The sequence below is a fragment of the Lampetra planeri genome, chromosome 24 (genome assembly GCF_965212315.1).
Source record: "Lampetra planeri chromosome 24, kcLamPlan1.2.h2, whole genome shotgun sequence".
Taxonomy (NCBI): Eukaryota; Metazoa; Chordata; class Hyperoartia; order Petromyzontiformes; family Petromyzontidae; genus Lampetra; species Lampetra planeri.
In genome coordinates this window covers 8,506,368-8,523,446 of record NC_136130.1, presented here as the reverse complement: position 1 = coordinate 8,523,446, position 17,079 = coordinate 8,506,368, and positions in this window count along the sequence as shown.

Genomic DNA, 17,079 nt, shown 5'->3' with positions numbered 1-17,079 from the left:
TATGATGTCGACATTGAGCCAGACGTATTCTCAGGCTACATCTGTGGCCATGTATTGCGAACAATTTAGATACGAAGTGGCCAATACGTAACAATTATTACGTTATAAATATACATTTTTATATACGCACACGGTGTGCATTTATATACACATTCATATACACAGAGTGTTTCTATATAAAATGTATATGATACTGAGGCAGGCTATGAAAAACAAAGACATATATAAAAATCCCCCGAATAGCCTTTTTTAAAAAAAGCTTGTTGGGGCAAGTGCTGTTAGCGAGTAGCACCTATGAAGGCCTGCAGGGCACACGAGGGGGTGGGTGGCCAGAACCACGCCCGGCCGCTTTTGTCTCCCCCAGTGGCGATGTTTACACACCGCACCAGGTACACATTTTGAGGCTGAGTCGACACGCACATGAACACACACAAACACACGAACGATATATCACCTGATTTTAAATACAGGACACGTTAACTTTTGTTCAGCTCTACACGTTACAGCGCGCGCGTGTGTGTGTTTGTATACATGGGCAGACGGTCCTTTCGCCAATCCACTTCAAGGCGATGGCATTTCACAGTATGTGTCTGTGTGTACAGTATTGTAAAGCAATTTGTAATCACAATGATAGGCGGCTTGCACTCCGTTGGGATTGCAGGGGGTGAGGAAATTACTATTTGTTACGCGATTCGATCATAGTTATCGCTTCCTTGTCTGTAAAAATTGCAAGTGGCTGTGGCGGGGGGTTTCGAACGGCCCCTACGTTTGATGAACTGAATCATACGGGGACATAAGGCGCACGACTTGCAAAAACATCGATCGTGAGTGAATTAAGCAGCCGATGAATCGTGTTAACCCTTCGTGTGTACTACGTGGAAACTAAACAAATAAAGGTTCCTCTTGTTGATTTATTTGACCAAAAAAGATGACAATACAGTTTAAGTTTCCTGTGGAATAACAAAAGCACAGCGGATGGGCTTTTGACCCAAAAGTCTCCGCTCCCGAGTGCCGCTTATAACGAATGACCAATACTCATGACATTTCTTTAGCCGCGAGAATCCCAACGAGTGTCAAGAGCTGCGTTTTAATGAGGCTCTTGCTACATCCTCAGTCCACGTTGGGCATCATCTGGGCGAACCGCACACGCAGACTGCTTGCTGCTGCTGCTGTCTGTCTGTCCCAGGCCGTTTTTCATAGTACATAAAATCGTGTACTCCCGTATATTGAAACAATATAGGAGGTGAGTGGTGGCCCAGCCTAACCCTTTTTGCGCTATGAACACAGCCACCTAAGTTCGATTCCCGACCACGGCTAACACCGGCGGAGGCGAAGGAGATACCTGAACCGGTTTCTGCATGGACAATCCCTTCATTCACCAAAACGAACCGACCAGGGTGGTGAAGTATGGTCAATCAATCCCCCATGACGAACGCGGCGCGGGGAATCCATAATCCAGACGTAGATTGACAAGGGCGACTGTGCATTATTATGATTCATAGTATTATATAAATAAGTTAGTACAATTAAAAGATATGCTAGGTGCATGATTATCATCGCAGGATCCGTGAGAGTCCGCGGAGGCTTCGGGGGGCATTCATTCAGCAGTGGACTGACCGTGGCTGAGACAGCATTGGGTTTTTTTTGTGTGTGCGCGTGTATTATGAAGCTCGCTGTACGTGAAGCATATGCTTCAATTGTGGTGTGTAAACACATCAATAAATACGCCTCAATATACCTCTCCGTCGAACCCGTGACCACAAAAAAATGTGTTTTCGCCCATAAGCAGTCGTTTGTTTAAGCAAAACAAAAAGACTGTCCACCGGTTTGCTTTAACAAACAAGACTTTGAAGATTGAAACCAGTAAATCATGTAAACGACTGAACACAATATTGCTGCATAACGATTGTGCAGATAACTAATTGGTTGATGGACGAGAGACAAAAGGTGATTTTAGTTCTACGCGAAAGGGACGTTGCGGATATCAACTTTCCCTGATTTGCCGCTGTTATCTTACGTGCAGCCCTTTGTCAATCCGCTGCTGGATGAATGCCTCGCTCAAGCCGTGTCGATCCACGGGGGTTGTTTTGACCATACTTCACCACGCTGGTCGGCGCGTCTTGGTGAAGGTGGGGGAGGGGGGTGAAGAGTGCCATAATTCGTGGCCGGGAATCGAACTCGGTTCAACCGCCAGGTTCACGGCTCAGTGCGTCAACCGATGCGCCACCGCTCGGCTCGTTATTATTTATTTATTTGCCAGCGAGTGAATTGTGCGGGCGCATTGTATTGGGCTCAAAGGCGTTGTTTGCGCGAACTACGAACAATCATTGCGCTCCAGTGAGCGCAAGAGCTAATTCCCCGCTATAGCTCACCGAACCGGTACCAGGGTGCCTGCCATTCATTACCGTCGTCTCCGGATTATAAGACGCACGTTTGTACATTAAACTAAAAGTTGAGGGGTGCGTCTTATAATCAGGTTCGTGTGTGTGTGTTAGAGAGAGATAGAGAAAGAGACCAGATTGGTACTACTATTGACGCCAGGCACAAGTTGTTGTTATTTTTTTGTTGGGTACGGGCGGGAAGTGTGCGTGCTTGTGTGTGCGTGCGTCTTACTCTCGGAGGCGTCTTATAATCGAGAGAATACGGTATCACGACGACAAGCGCGTGTGCACAACAGAATCGGTGTGCCCACTGCTGACGGCCCTTGTTGAGCCCACCACCGACAGCAGTGCAAGTTCCACGGGCTACAGCGACATTTAACACACAGGTAAGAAACGATCATCTCGGAACGGTGGCGCGGTGGTGCGCGCACTGCCCTACGAAGACCCGAGTTCGATTCCTGGACGAGGCATACAGCAGCATTATATTTAGCTTTGTGTCAGTGTGTTCAATGAATACGTAATTAGCTTAATGTTTGCTCTACCCGATGGGTTGTATCACCCAGCGGGGAGTGGTGGCGCAGCGGATAGCGAGCGCACTGCGCTACGAACCCGGTCGCGTTGAGTTCGACTCCCGATCAAGGCTGACATTAGTGGCGAGTGATATATCTTCCGTTTCTGCATGGGTAACCCCTCCTTCACCAATCGCAACTCACCAGCATGGTGAAGCATGGTCAACCACCCCGTCACTGCCGACGCAGCTTGCAAGGAGGTCTTCATCCAGCAGCGGTTTTAACATACGACTGTCATTTATCGTATCGTTTGTGATGGCGCCGATAGGAAAGTATGTGGACCGATATTGTTAAGCAGAGTCTTCACCAGCAGTGCGCAGGGAGACAAATGGGGCCACGTCAGTTCCTGGTGCACAGATGGACGTACAATGCTGACGAGTCCTAAGAACGACGGGCCCGGAATACAGCTTCATTGTTTTCCTCCTGCCGACTAAATACAAAATTGATGCCAATCACTCGGCCCTTTTGATATTTTGACCCGAGCAGGAATGGTGATGTCACATTGACATGCAACAATCATGCTGAGATTTCTCTTAATACTTTAATGTTGTGGATAGATTATTATTAAAAAAAAATTAAATTATTTGTTTATATCCTGCACCAGTTTGCGTGGCAGTTGGGTTGCCTTTCCAGTCCGTAAAACCAGCGTCTCCTTTCTGTTGTTCGTGTTACTGGCCCTGCGATTTCGCTACGCGGTGCGCGTCAAGACGCGGTCCATCCTTCCTCGTGTCCTGGAAGCTTGCTTCTTCCTCCGCTTTGACGAATTGTTCGTCTTGTTTCTACAAACCACTCGGACGCCGCCGCTCACGTTACATTACGGCCGCGAGACCATCGTTTCGCCCTGCGGAGGGGGCCTTCCATCAAGGGTGCTCTTGCGGAAGGCACATCGAGACCGATTTAGCAAGTGTGGCCTTTCTCCGCAATAGTTCGCTGGGTTGTCCATCAATTGCATCCGTATTTATGCAGCATCTATAGTGCCATCCGTATTTTTATAGAAATCTTTCCGTGTAATTTCATCAATATCCACACCGTATAGTTGCATACATATTTGTTGAAATGCTTTCATATACGTGTGTGTGTGTCTGTACATGTATTTTCCAATAGATGTGTCATCTCGGATTTTTATCATTCTTTGAGGTCGTACGCATATTGAACATGATTACAATATCAGTAAAACATTATGACGACGTCAATTTGTCTATTTTTTTTTGAACAATGTTGCTTTATTATTACCGCTATTTAAAGACACACGAACGATTCAGTGTGACTCCGCTGATTCGTATTTCTGGGCGACGGCAATTTGCAAGCGGCACTCGCGCGAGCTATATTCTGTTAAACAGACTTCACATTTTTTAGTTGTCTTGTGTCTAAGACATCATTAACAAGGCAAGGTCAAACCACCGCCGGATGAAGGCACCCACGATCCCGTGTGATTGCGTATATGCCAGTGGCAATGAATACGACGTGAATACAGGCATGAGGCGGTGGGGCAGTAGTTAGCGCACTGCACTTACGAAACCCCACGGATTCAAGTTTGACTCCCGGCCACGGTCTAACATCACGGTGAAGTATGGTCATGCATCCCTCTTAACATAGACGGCGTTGGAAGGGCTCAATCCAGCAGAGCATTAACAAATGGCTAGAGATTGTTGTTTATTATTGATACTACTGATGCAATTAGTCACAACAGAGTTATCGTTTCGAGCAATGGACGATGTGAACAAAGACCATTGCTCCGTCAAAACGAATTGTTCACGGGGAAATCGCCCGCGTGCAATTACAATCATACGCCGGGTATATCGATTCGCACGCTTGGCTACGTACGGTGCGAACGAAGTTCAACGTACGTTTAGATTCTTCAATTACTTGCCGATAGATGTTTGCCCCCCCCCCCCACAGCTCTTTGATGATGATGATTATGATGATTATCACCATGAACATTAAATTGATTTAAAAACAACTTTGACCGTGTTTTTTTTAACGTAGAAATTGCCGCCAACACGCACGAGTGTCTGAGCGAGCAATGTAACTTCGCAATCGTGCACGCCGGTGGTGTCAATCCACTGCTGGATGAAGTCCACTTCAGTGCACGCGTCGGCCGTTAGGCGTTTGTTTTGACCATACTTCACCGCGCCGGTCATGCTCTTGGCGTACTGGGGTTCGTGCATATTCATACATCGTGATGGCCGTTGTCTGGAGCTGCCGTGAGGCTGAATGTTTGCAATACGGTGTAACGCAGGCACATTAAGATGGACCTGTTAACTGGTCTATACAAAAGAGGTCTTATCTTGTACCAACACACCTGGACTGTCTATTGTGGGTTGTCCCAAACCACCCAATTCGAAGCTTAATCCATGGTAATCATCGGCGCTTGGTCAATCCACTGCTGGATGAAGACCACTTGACCATCCAAGCCGACCAGCAGCTGTTAGGTGGAGATTGTCGGATCCGGAACAACTGAACGTCTGTTATATAAAAAGAGCTGTATAGCTCATCGGATTCTGATTGAACCAATGGAACTGACCACATTTGTACACGGGCTGATTTCATCGCTCCGTCTCCTCGTTATATATATGTAATAATGCTCGGCCTCTCGGATTTGGACAGGTAGATGTTTGTAAAACACGACGGTGAATGCGCCCCTAAACGTCTCCGCATTTGTCTTCACTCCCACCGTGCACTTTCTTCACGCCACTGGAGCGCCATAATCACACTTTCTCCACAGTCACTTCCGAGTCTCTTGGGGCAGGCGGGGGGGTTTGGCATGAAGCAAAATCTTCAAACCTTGCCTGTGGCAGCGCCACATGCCCTCCCGTCGCGCCGCTGAGACTCCCCTATTCATGGTACTCCCGTGAAGGTGTTCTCTGATATTCTGCACAGCTCCCCCGATGTCTGATTCCGTCGTTACCGCGTTGGTTGTTTGTTGTTGTTGTTGTTGTCCGGCATGCTGTCCGACGTTTCGCTCCACATTCTCGAAATTGAATTTAGTCCCCACCAAAGAAGCTGAGAGATGGGCTTTTTTTCAATCTCGTGTTTCGTGGTGTCTTGCCGTGGCCACCACGTTTGCTCTCTGGATGTCTCCAGTCGTCAATTCAATATTCACCTGCACGAGACATCTCTCTCTACCCTGCGACGACTCACCGACCCGCTGAGAAACCCGCTCACAACACAAGCGATGTCACAACCCCCTCGCGATTTGTGATTCCCGCCCGCGCACATGTTTGGGAGGCACAAGGGTTGGTGGATCACGTAGGGAGTTGTGAGACTGCCAAGACTCGCCGGCCCGTTGAGCGAGGTGGCCAGGAGATGGCGAGGATGGATAGTGGGTTCGTCAATCCGTCTGTGCGGCTATCTCCACACGAGCCAGTCCCTTTGTCCACAATAACGGGATGGGTGGAATTAGTCAAATATGTCAAGGATGTGCCAGCACCCTCCTGAAAACGACTCGTGCGGCCGAGGGATGCGTTACTACTTAACAATCACATTGCTTATCACATGATCAGCCAGGATCTATTCACTGCTGGATGCGTACCACCCTAAGCCGTCACCACCTCTCACGGTCTCGGCCATGCCAACGGATCAATGTGGCAATTGCACGTGAGCTGATGCAATCGCTTCATCACCCTCCGCGTCCGAACGTGTTCCCCGCCCCGCCTTTGATTGTTACTCCGTCCTTAGTCTCGACCACGAGGTCATCACTCCTCACAACATACGGTATTTCCTGTCCAACCCCACCGATTTCCCTCTAGATTGAAGTTCTCAAACATACTTCGTAACACGGCGGGTCGACAGGGAAGCTGTATCATGAGATATCCGTGGGGACATAGAAATACAATACAACACCGTTTAAATTGGATGCAAAAATTGGCTTTTGGGGAGAGAGAGAGAAAGCAATCAATCTGGATCATATTTCCTGGGCGCAGGCAACGCAGAGGATTCTGGATGTTGTCAACGGCGCTGCTCCTCCATTCCCATCGGGAATGTTTCTTTCATTATTTATTCTACATTCCCTGCCACGCGGTTCATTCCCTTGCGAGTCGGTTTGTTCCACGAGAGGGCGCTGGAAATGTTGATCCGCACATCGTTCATTCTCTTCCCAATCGGGAATTTCGATTCGCTTGGTCCCTTTAAAGCCTCGCCATCGGCTCTCCAGAACGGCGAGTCGGGGCCCCGCGCACGCGGTTATCAATCGTCATCCCCGAGATGAATAAAATGGGCATTCATTCACGCGGTGCGAGGGGGGTTGCGCGTTATGGTTACGGACCCATGCCACTTGATGTTGACATTTGTTTTTGATGGCTCTATAATGGTGCGCCCTTATTGTAGACCACTCACGGTAGCCTACGGATGATTATTATTATTATTATAATAGTTCGTGCAGGTTACAGATTCAGATACCATTTTTTTGCTCAAATGTATTTTGTCTGTCTTAATGATGCCCCTTTGTGATGTATTGATGAGTGTTTACGGCAGACCCATTATCTCTGCTACTGATTATGATTATTATGATAATATTGGTACGTATAATGCGATAGACGTATTACATGAACGGGTTTTTTTCTAAATTTAGCTTGGTCATATCATGATGCGCTTTGCGATTTTTGTCGTTGTTAGAAAAATGCTTTCAATATTCTTGTTGCTACTGATGATGATGCTGATGATATTGGTACTTAGGCTACACAGTTGTCACAAACAGGCATTCTTTTCTGAAATAGATTTTTTATTGGGCGTATCATGCGCTTAATTATTTTCATACGAGAGTGCATATGTTTATGCTGATGATAATGGTGGTGGTCGTGGTGATTATTATCAATACGATTCGCTTTGTTTGGCATTGGGATAAAGGCACGATTGGATTAATGAAAGAATGTTTAAGGGCGATTACAATACTGCTCCTGCTGAAGATGGTTCGTAATGAAGAGGGAAAGGCAGCGTTGTTTGGATCGCTTGCCGATGCATTCACTTGGCAACGCTTCGCTCGCTGTACACATCATTGTCCATCGACAGGAATAATCGAGTGTATTATTCACAGAGGCGAGGCTACTCGCAGACTGCTGCTGCTGCTGCTACTGATTCACGTGACTGATTATGGGAACGATGATTTTTTCTCTTGCTTGTGTTATTGTTTTGTGGTAACACAAACGACGTTTAGAGACCCACGCTTATTCATGTGATGTTTTGCTTATCGCATAATCCTCGTGGTGAGTTAATTTTGTTGACTTTTGTAAAGGCTTCTGATGACGACTTTGATATCGATTATTGATGATGATGATGATTATTACAATTTGAGTAAATATATCACGGCATGCCTTGTGATGCATTTAAGTAAATATTTCATTATAAAAAAAATTAGAGAACTTGCGACGCGACTGCAACTGGCGATGATGGTGATTACGATTACGCTGATGATGATGATGATGATGAATAATGATGATGATTATTGATTCGCACAAGATTCGACTGGAATAATTTGATTGTCAAATAGTGCGCCTTGTGATTTTGTTAAATTTTTGTTGTTATGCCACGAGTGATTACAATGCTGCTACTGGTGACGATGATGACGATGATGAAGACGACGATTATTATGATGATGATGACGACGATTATGATGATGATGATCAGGTTTAGCCCTCTGAGCACTCAAGTCGAAGCGACAGACGACTGCCACCGACACGCATTTATTTATTGATATTTTGTTTTGTACATAACACATGCAGGCCAATGCGATTGTATTTAATTATTTTCTAAACACACTGCTTACAGAGCTGCTGCTGTTGATGACGATTACTGGTGATGATTGTTTGATGATTATTGCGGTTACGATTTTCAGTACAGACGATGACACGGGCTATTGTTATGCACGTGTGCGTTTTGGCGTAAATTAGTTTTTCTAGGTCACGTAATGAATGCGCTTCGTGATATATTTTATTATTATTTTGCATAGACTGTTTGTCAATGCTTCTAATGACGACGGTGTCGATGATGATTGTTGATGATGTGGATCGTGATGATAATTATTCATCCGGTTTAAACTCTAGACTATATCTTTTAACGGAGAGCCATCGTTGTATTTATTTTGTTAGCCCATATAATGCGCCGAATATATTTATTTATTTTGTCAAAACTGGTAGCGAACAATGCTAATACTGCCATGAATGCTGATAGTGATGACGATGTACACTAAACACGCGCTTAGAGTGTTTGGCTGCCGTACATTTCCACATAAAGCCACTTCGTTGAGCTATCATTTGTGGCCAGGTCGCTTCTGAAAAAGAACTATACAGCTCAGTGGGCCTTACTTGGAAAAATTTAAAAAAATAATTATAATTTAGTTTAGTTTATGTTGGAAAATCGAGAAATTTAGTTGACAATTTTTGATGGCAACTTAATGGAAGCCAAAACAACAACAACAACATTCTACAACAATAAAGCCTTGCCTCTTGCAAATAATCACCGAGGTCCTGTGTCCCTTCAGAATATCCGACACGAGTTTTGAATATTCCTTACATCGCTGCAGCCACATCCCTCTCTCTCTCTATCCAAGCAAATAATGATTTCATTAGATTTACGTTAATTGAAACGTCACAATGTGTTTATGTGACGTAACCTGATGACGTCCATGCAGCGCCATAAGGGATAATCAGGGCGTAGCTTCGGGATTCATTTATTTGGGCCGGGTCTTCATTAATTGTATTCTTTTTCATTATCATAATCAATTAGCTTTTATTTTTTTTCACATTATCTTCAATTGATGATAATTTGTCTCTGTTCTTGATTGATTCTGTCTCGTTCGCTCCAATAAAACGAAAATACGCTTCACCACTGACTCGCGTCGAATGGCCAAGTTGGCTCAAGTGTCGTGGGTCGTGTCTGGCTATCTCCGTGGCTCACGATGAAAGTAAATGAAACACACTCGCTGCTATCAATGTAATTAACGCACTATTAATGTTGAGGTTTTCCGAAGCAGAGATGCTTGACTAATCACGTTCTGGAAGGGGGAGGAAGATAATTTTTAGACGCAAATGAAGTGGAAACGGTGCTGATGACTTTTCATATTGAACACAATATACAATTATACATTTTGGGCCTCGAAGCCACGACTGAACGCGGCTGTTGGGATCTTTCATTGGTACGGCGGGGTGAGCGGCCGTACACAGTTCCATCCATTGCCTCGAGTCTCGCGGCGACAAACAATGCACCTCTGATAAGCACGGTAGGCTACGTACGGTGCGAAAGAAGTTCAACATACATACCTTAATAATAAAAACACGCGCACATACACGATCCTCATTGTCAGTGAACCACAATAATTCGCCCCCTATGGATGGAGACGCTAAACGCCACGTACTCGACAGCTCTCTACGTGCACGCGTCTAGCCCGTTTGGAAATCTACTGCTGGATGAGGCTACGAACTAACCATCAATATAAACGACCAATGTGTACGATTCAAGTATGCGTTCACATCGCAGATATTTTTTATCACAAGCACAGCCGCGCATATTGTGTGTATATAATGTGTAGTACATTGGTCAGGAATTAATTTTAAATTTGCGATTGTACCTAGAATCATTATTACATTCCCGTTATTGAAACGAGCATTTTAATTAAGGGGACGGAGCGGTGGCGCAGTGATTAACGCCACCAGGAGACCCGAGTTCGATTATCAGCCAAGGTTCTAATCGGTGGCGAGTGATATCCGAGCCGATCCTATTAGGTGGCCCCACTTTCACACACCCGCATTGACCAGCGTGGTGAAGTATGGCCAAACAACTCCCCCATCACTGATACGGAATGGGGCGGCTTTCATTCAGCAGCAGATTGATAAACAGCTGTACATCGCGATCATTATTTTCAATTAAGAGTTGGGAGACGATATCATTTAATGTAGACGCTCGTGACCGAGTGAGCGATTGGTGTCAAATCTGATTATGTGTCTAGGAGGGATAGAAAGCCTACCTTTGGCACAACTATTGCCGATTCTATAAGCATAACCGAGAATCAGGTGTTGGCCACATCTTCAGAATTTCGACAGCTAAAAATAAGGGTTGCTGTGGGCTGATTGATTTCAAAGTTCGACGTCGCTTCTGCTCTAAGTCTGCCGCTTAAGACTCCCCGCATCATTGACGATCCACATTATTGGTGAACCGAGTAAATTGCCGTTCGTGGAGTGTGACGCTAGAACCGATAGAAAGCACGCAGGCGAATCTCGCTACCGGCGACTAGTTGGTTATACTTACAGTTGAATTATCCCAATAATAAGACGGTCATTGTTATAATTTGTTTTAATTCGTGGGTTTGATGTGATGTGTGTGCGTGTGTATCAGTGACCTACATACACAAGGGTAGACATTGAAGGACTGAGTCGGCGGCGGCGATGCAAAGAAACCGCACAAAACCAAATTTCACCACCGCGATTATCACAATCGACACTCAAGAAGGACAGCTTCGTAAAATAAGGACCATCGCCCGAAACGTTGTCTCACATCAATATGGTACGAGGGCAATGTTTGTAACGACAGTGGCGATTTAATTTTGGTGGGGGGGCTGATGCGTAAAAATACACATTCTTCATTATCAACAGAGGCGAGGCGGCACACAGCATGTTGGCGTGTTAGTTTGCTGTAGAACGCTGCTGCTGATGATGATGATGATTCATACGACTGACGGTGGCAACGATGATTTGGTTGTTGTTCCTGTCGCTATTTGTAATACTACGGACGATTCCTACGGGCGCAGGTTCTCTTGTGTAATGTTGTTGTTGTTGTTAATTTTCGTGATTGATTCTTGTCGACTTTGTAAATGCTTCTGCACAATTCTGCTGCTGATGACGTTGATGATGACTATTATTGATGATGATGAGAATAATAATCATTATTTATCAAATTTGTGTAAATATATCACGGCGTGCTTTGTGATACATTGAAATAAATATTTTATTATTAATTTGCTTAGAGAGCTTACGGCTGCTACTGGCGGTGATAATTACGATTATGCTGACGATGATGAGTATTGATGATTATTATTGATACCCACGAGGATAGACTCAAATTGTGTGATGAATACATAATGCACCTTGTAATTGTGTTCACTTTGTCGTTGTTACGTCACGATTGATTATACAATGCTGGTGATGATGATGATTACGACGATTATGATGATGATGATGATGATCAAGTTAATTTCTCTGAGCACTCGAATCGAAGCGACAGACGACTACGACCGACGCGCATTTTTTCATGCTGTTTTGTTTCGTACATAACGCATACAGTCCCATCGCGATTATATTTAATTACTTTCCGAACACACTCCTTACAAAGAGCGACTGCTGCTGTTGACGACGATTACTGATGACGACGAGGATTTGTTTGATAATGATTGCGATGCCGATTTGCAGTACAGACGGTGATGCGAGCTATTGGGGTAATTTCGTTTTGCTCGTCGCGTAATGAACGCGCTTTAATAATTTTGCATCGACTGTTTTTCAACGCTGCTGCTGATGACGATGGTTTCGATGATGACGATGATTGTTGATGATGATGTGGTTGATGATGATAATTAGTCATTCAAATTAGACTATAGACTATATTGTTTTAAATAGACAGGCATCATTGCAGTTGATTTGATTACCCGAATAATGCGCCGAATCTTTTAAATTCATTCTGTTGTGCAAACTGCTAGCAAACAATGCTAATGCAGCCATGACTGCTGACGGTGATTACGATGTTGGAGGAATGGGTAATTTAGTTGACAGAACGCCAAATTTGCTCGCAACTTAAAGGAAGCCACAACAACAACAAACAACAACAATCAACAACAATAAACCAGTGGCTCTTGAAAATTATTGTCTTGACCCTATATCCATTCGGAATGTCCGACACGAGCTTGAATTTTCCTTACATCGCTACAGCCACATCTCTCTCTCTCTCTATCCAAGCGAACAATGACTTAATTAGATTGACGTTAATTCAAACGTCACAATGTATGTGTGTGACGTCAACCGATGACGTCACTTCAGCGCCATAATGCATAATCAGGCCGAAGCCTCAGAATCCATTGTTTTGGGTGGCATCTTCGTTAATTTCTCATTTTTTTGTTGTCTTAGTTAAATTTTATTTAAATAGTTTTCACATTTTTTTTTGTAATTGGAGGAGAGGCGGAGGAGTGGTTCACGTACTGAGGCTATGAAACCCGACCACCTGAGTTCGGTTCCCCGGGCAAGGCTTACGCCAGCGGCGAGTGATACCTGAGCCGATACCAGGATTCACCCCCTTCACCAACCCGCAGTGCCCAGCGCGGCGAGGTATGGTCAAACAAACCCCAACGAACGAAACGACATTGTGAGGACCTCCATCCAGCAGAGGATTGACAACGGTCTAAATATTCGTGATTTTTTGTTCATTTTTTTTTACATGATCGTTCTTAATATAGTTGTTTGCGCAACGCCATGCATTGCAGATGTGAACAGGTGAATGTATTATAATTTCTCACGATTCTTGATTGAGTCTGTTTCGGTCGTTCCAATAAAAACAATACTTATTCTTACCTCATATATGTCGTCAGCATCGTGGATCGATATTTATATTATATTAACACCGTCACTCCACTCATGCAGGTAATAATATCACGTGTCATTCATGGTATGGACATGGCTATGCACTTTTACTCTCCGTGAGACAGAATATTCCTACTCACTATTTGTTTACACTCATATATTATGCCTGTTATCTGTTTTCTTCCAAAACCATTGATCGTGTATATAAAAAAAATACCTTATGATGCTGATAATTATTATCGTTCATGTCTATTGTGCGTATAACTCCATTTGTATGGCATATCAGTGTATTCAGGTCACGGCACATTTACAAGAAATGATAACAATGAGCAATACATGTGATTTTCTTTTACCAAGCTTCTCCACGCCCGTCGATATAGCAGGACCTTGTCTAAATATCCGTCCCTTCTTCACTGACGTTAGCCGTGTCAGAGTAATCTAACTCAGTCAAGCCACGTGAATAGCCAGCGTGATAACCGCTGCGCCACCGCTCCAGGGAACGGACCCCATAACCCGGTGGGTTCTCAACCTGGGGTGCACGCAAGCCCAGAGGGGTGCGTGTTACCCTTTCTGTGGGTGCGAGACGTGGCCTAGACTTTGTTGTTTGAAGACAAATCATCGAAATCACAAATTAAGCAGGGGCACGTAAGTACATCGACTTTGTTTCATCAAACCCCGTTGTATTTATTCACATTGTAGATTTTTGTTATGATTGAGCAAGGCTGCGGCAAAGGTTAAGGACTACTGCATTTACGCATCGCGCTAATATCGCACACACGCAAGTGGCCGCGTTGTGATTGTTATTTAAAATTGCCCCATTTTAACGAGACTGTAGTCACCGGGGAGTCAAACATTCATCTTTGGTCATCTTCGACCGTGCCTTGCGTCGACATAACGCGCTGATTCAAACACTGGTACACGACTTGACAGCATTTCCATATTTTCCATGTGCTATGTCGGTTTAACTGTGCAAGCCGGTGAATACTCTGTTTAATTTAGTACACGATTAATGTCGTACATGTGAGTGTACCTTTGGGGTCGTACGGTGTTGCATCTGTTAACACGCTGTGCTATAAAGCCGGCGACCGCAGTTCGATTCCAAGCCACGGCTGTTAACATCAGTGGCGAGTGATACCCGAACCGATCCTGTCCCATACAACCCCCATTTTGTTTTCACCAACCCGCATTGACCAGCGTGGTGAAGTATGATTCAACAATCCCTAAGGACTGGCATGGCGTGGGGGAGGCATTCATCCAGCAGTGCATTGATGAAGGGAACCATATTGTTAGCGAGTATTACATACTTTATTATGACATTGGAATATATTACGAGCTATATTATGATCAGGACCTACGTCATCAAGGCACGCTACATAACCTGTCACGGGGATACGTGGCGCATAGACTCGTATTGAAAATAGACAATGTTAATTAAATATAAATAGTGGCAAATGCGATTTTATTTTTTTTCTCTTCTTCAACAACGAGGTCACATAGGAGTAATCGTAGATGATATCGACCATCATGACTGACCCATGGCAACCGTGATGATGGCCAGGTTGACTCAAGCGTCCAGGATCTTGTCTTGCTCTCTCTTTGGCTCATGATTTCATAAAAACAATCACTCGCTGCTATTAATGTAATTAACACTGTGTTGATGTATAGGTTCGCACAAGCAGGGCGACTTTACTAATCGCGTTCTGGAAGGGCTACGAAGATGACTCTTGTCGCCAATAAAGTGGAACTTGTGCTGATGACTATTAACGTTTAACAAAATATATTTTCTTACAATTCGGGCCTCGAAACAACGAATGGACGCGGCTGCTGGGATCTTTCATTGGCGCGGCGGGGTGAGCGGACGTACACAGTTCCATCCATTGCCCCGAGTCTCGCGGCGACAAACAATGTACCTCCGATTAGCACAGTTGGCTACGTACGGTGCGAAAGAAGTTCAACATACATACCTTAATAATAAAAACACACGCACACACACGATCCTCATTGTCAGTGAACCACAATAATTCGCCCCCTATGGATGGAGACGCTAAACGCCACGTACTCGACAGCTCTCTACGTGCACGCGTCTAGCCCGTTTGGAAATCTACTGCTGGATGAGGCTACGAACTAATCACCAATATAAACGACCAATGTGTACGATTCACGTATGCGTTCACATCGCAGATATTTTTTTTTATCACAGGCACAGCAGCGCCTATTGTGTGTATATAATGCGTAGTACATTGATCAGGAATTAATTTTAAATTTGCGATTGTACCTAGAATTACCTAGAATCATTATTACATTCCCGTTATTTAAACGAACATTTTGATTAAGGGGACGGAGCGGTGGCGCAGTGATTAACGCCACCAGGAGACCCGAGTTCGATTATCGGCCAAGGTTATAATCGGTGGCGAGTGGTATCCGAGCCGATCCTATTAGGTGGCCCCACTTTCACGCACCCGCATTGACCAGCGTGGTGAAGTATGGCCAAACAACTCCCCCATCACTGATACGGAATGGGGCGGCTTTCATTCAGCAGCAGATTGATAAACAGCTGTACATCGCGATCATTATTTTCAATTAAGAGTTGGGAGACGATATCATTTAATGTAGACGATTGTGACCGAGTGAGTGACTTGTTGTGAATTCCGATTACGTTCTAGAAGGGCTAGAAGTCTACCTTAGGCACAATTATAGCCGAGTCTATAGCCGTACCAAGAATCGTTCTTTACAATTTGGGATTCTAAAAATAAGGGTTGCTGTGGGCTGATTGATTTCAAAGTTCCACGTCGCTTCAACTCTAAGTCTACCGCTTAAGACTCCGCGCATCATTGACGATCCACATTATTGGTGAACCGAGTAAATTGCCGTTCGTGGAGTGTGACGTTAGAACCGATAGAAAGCACGCAGGCGAATCTCGCTACCGGTGACTAGTTGGTTATACTTACAGTTGAATTGTCCCAATAATAAGACGGTCATTGTTATTACTTGTTTTAATTCGTGGGTTTGATGTGATATGTGTGTGTGTACATCAGTGACCTACATACACAAGGGTAGACATTAAAATTACCGATTCGGTGGCGGCGATGCAAAAAAAAAACTTCACCACCGTCATCATCATCATGGTCGACACTGAATAAGGACAGCTTCGGATTATAAGGGCCATTGCCCGAAACGTTGTCTCACATGAGTATGGTACGAGGGCTATGTTAGTAACGAAGGTGGCGATTTTATTTTGGTTGGGACTGATACACATACACAAATACATTCTTACAACAGATTTGTTTTTTCCAATTCAGTTAGCGAGCACCTATTAAGGCCGGGACGACACACACGGGAATGGGTGACCAACACCACTCCCGGCCACCTTTAATGTTTTAACACAAACACGCGCGCGGCTGTAAAGGGTTTTTATTGTTTATAAATTTAAATTTGATTCTCAGCGCTGAAGGAAGACGCACAGCCCCCTTTCGGTTCCCATTTGTTGGGTATTCGAGCAGCCACAGCGCGCTCGCTATGGTGCATTACTCCGAGCCATCGTTACCGTTATCATCATCATCATTGTCATCATCAGCA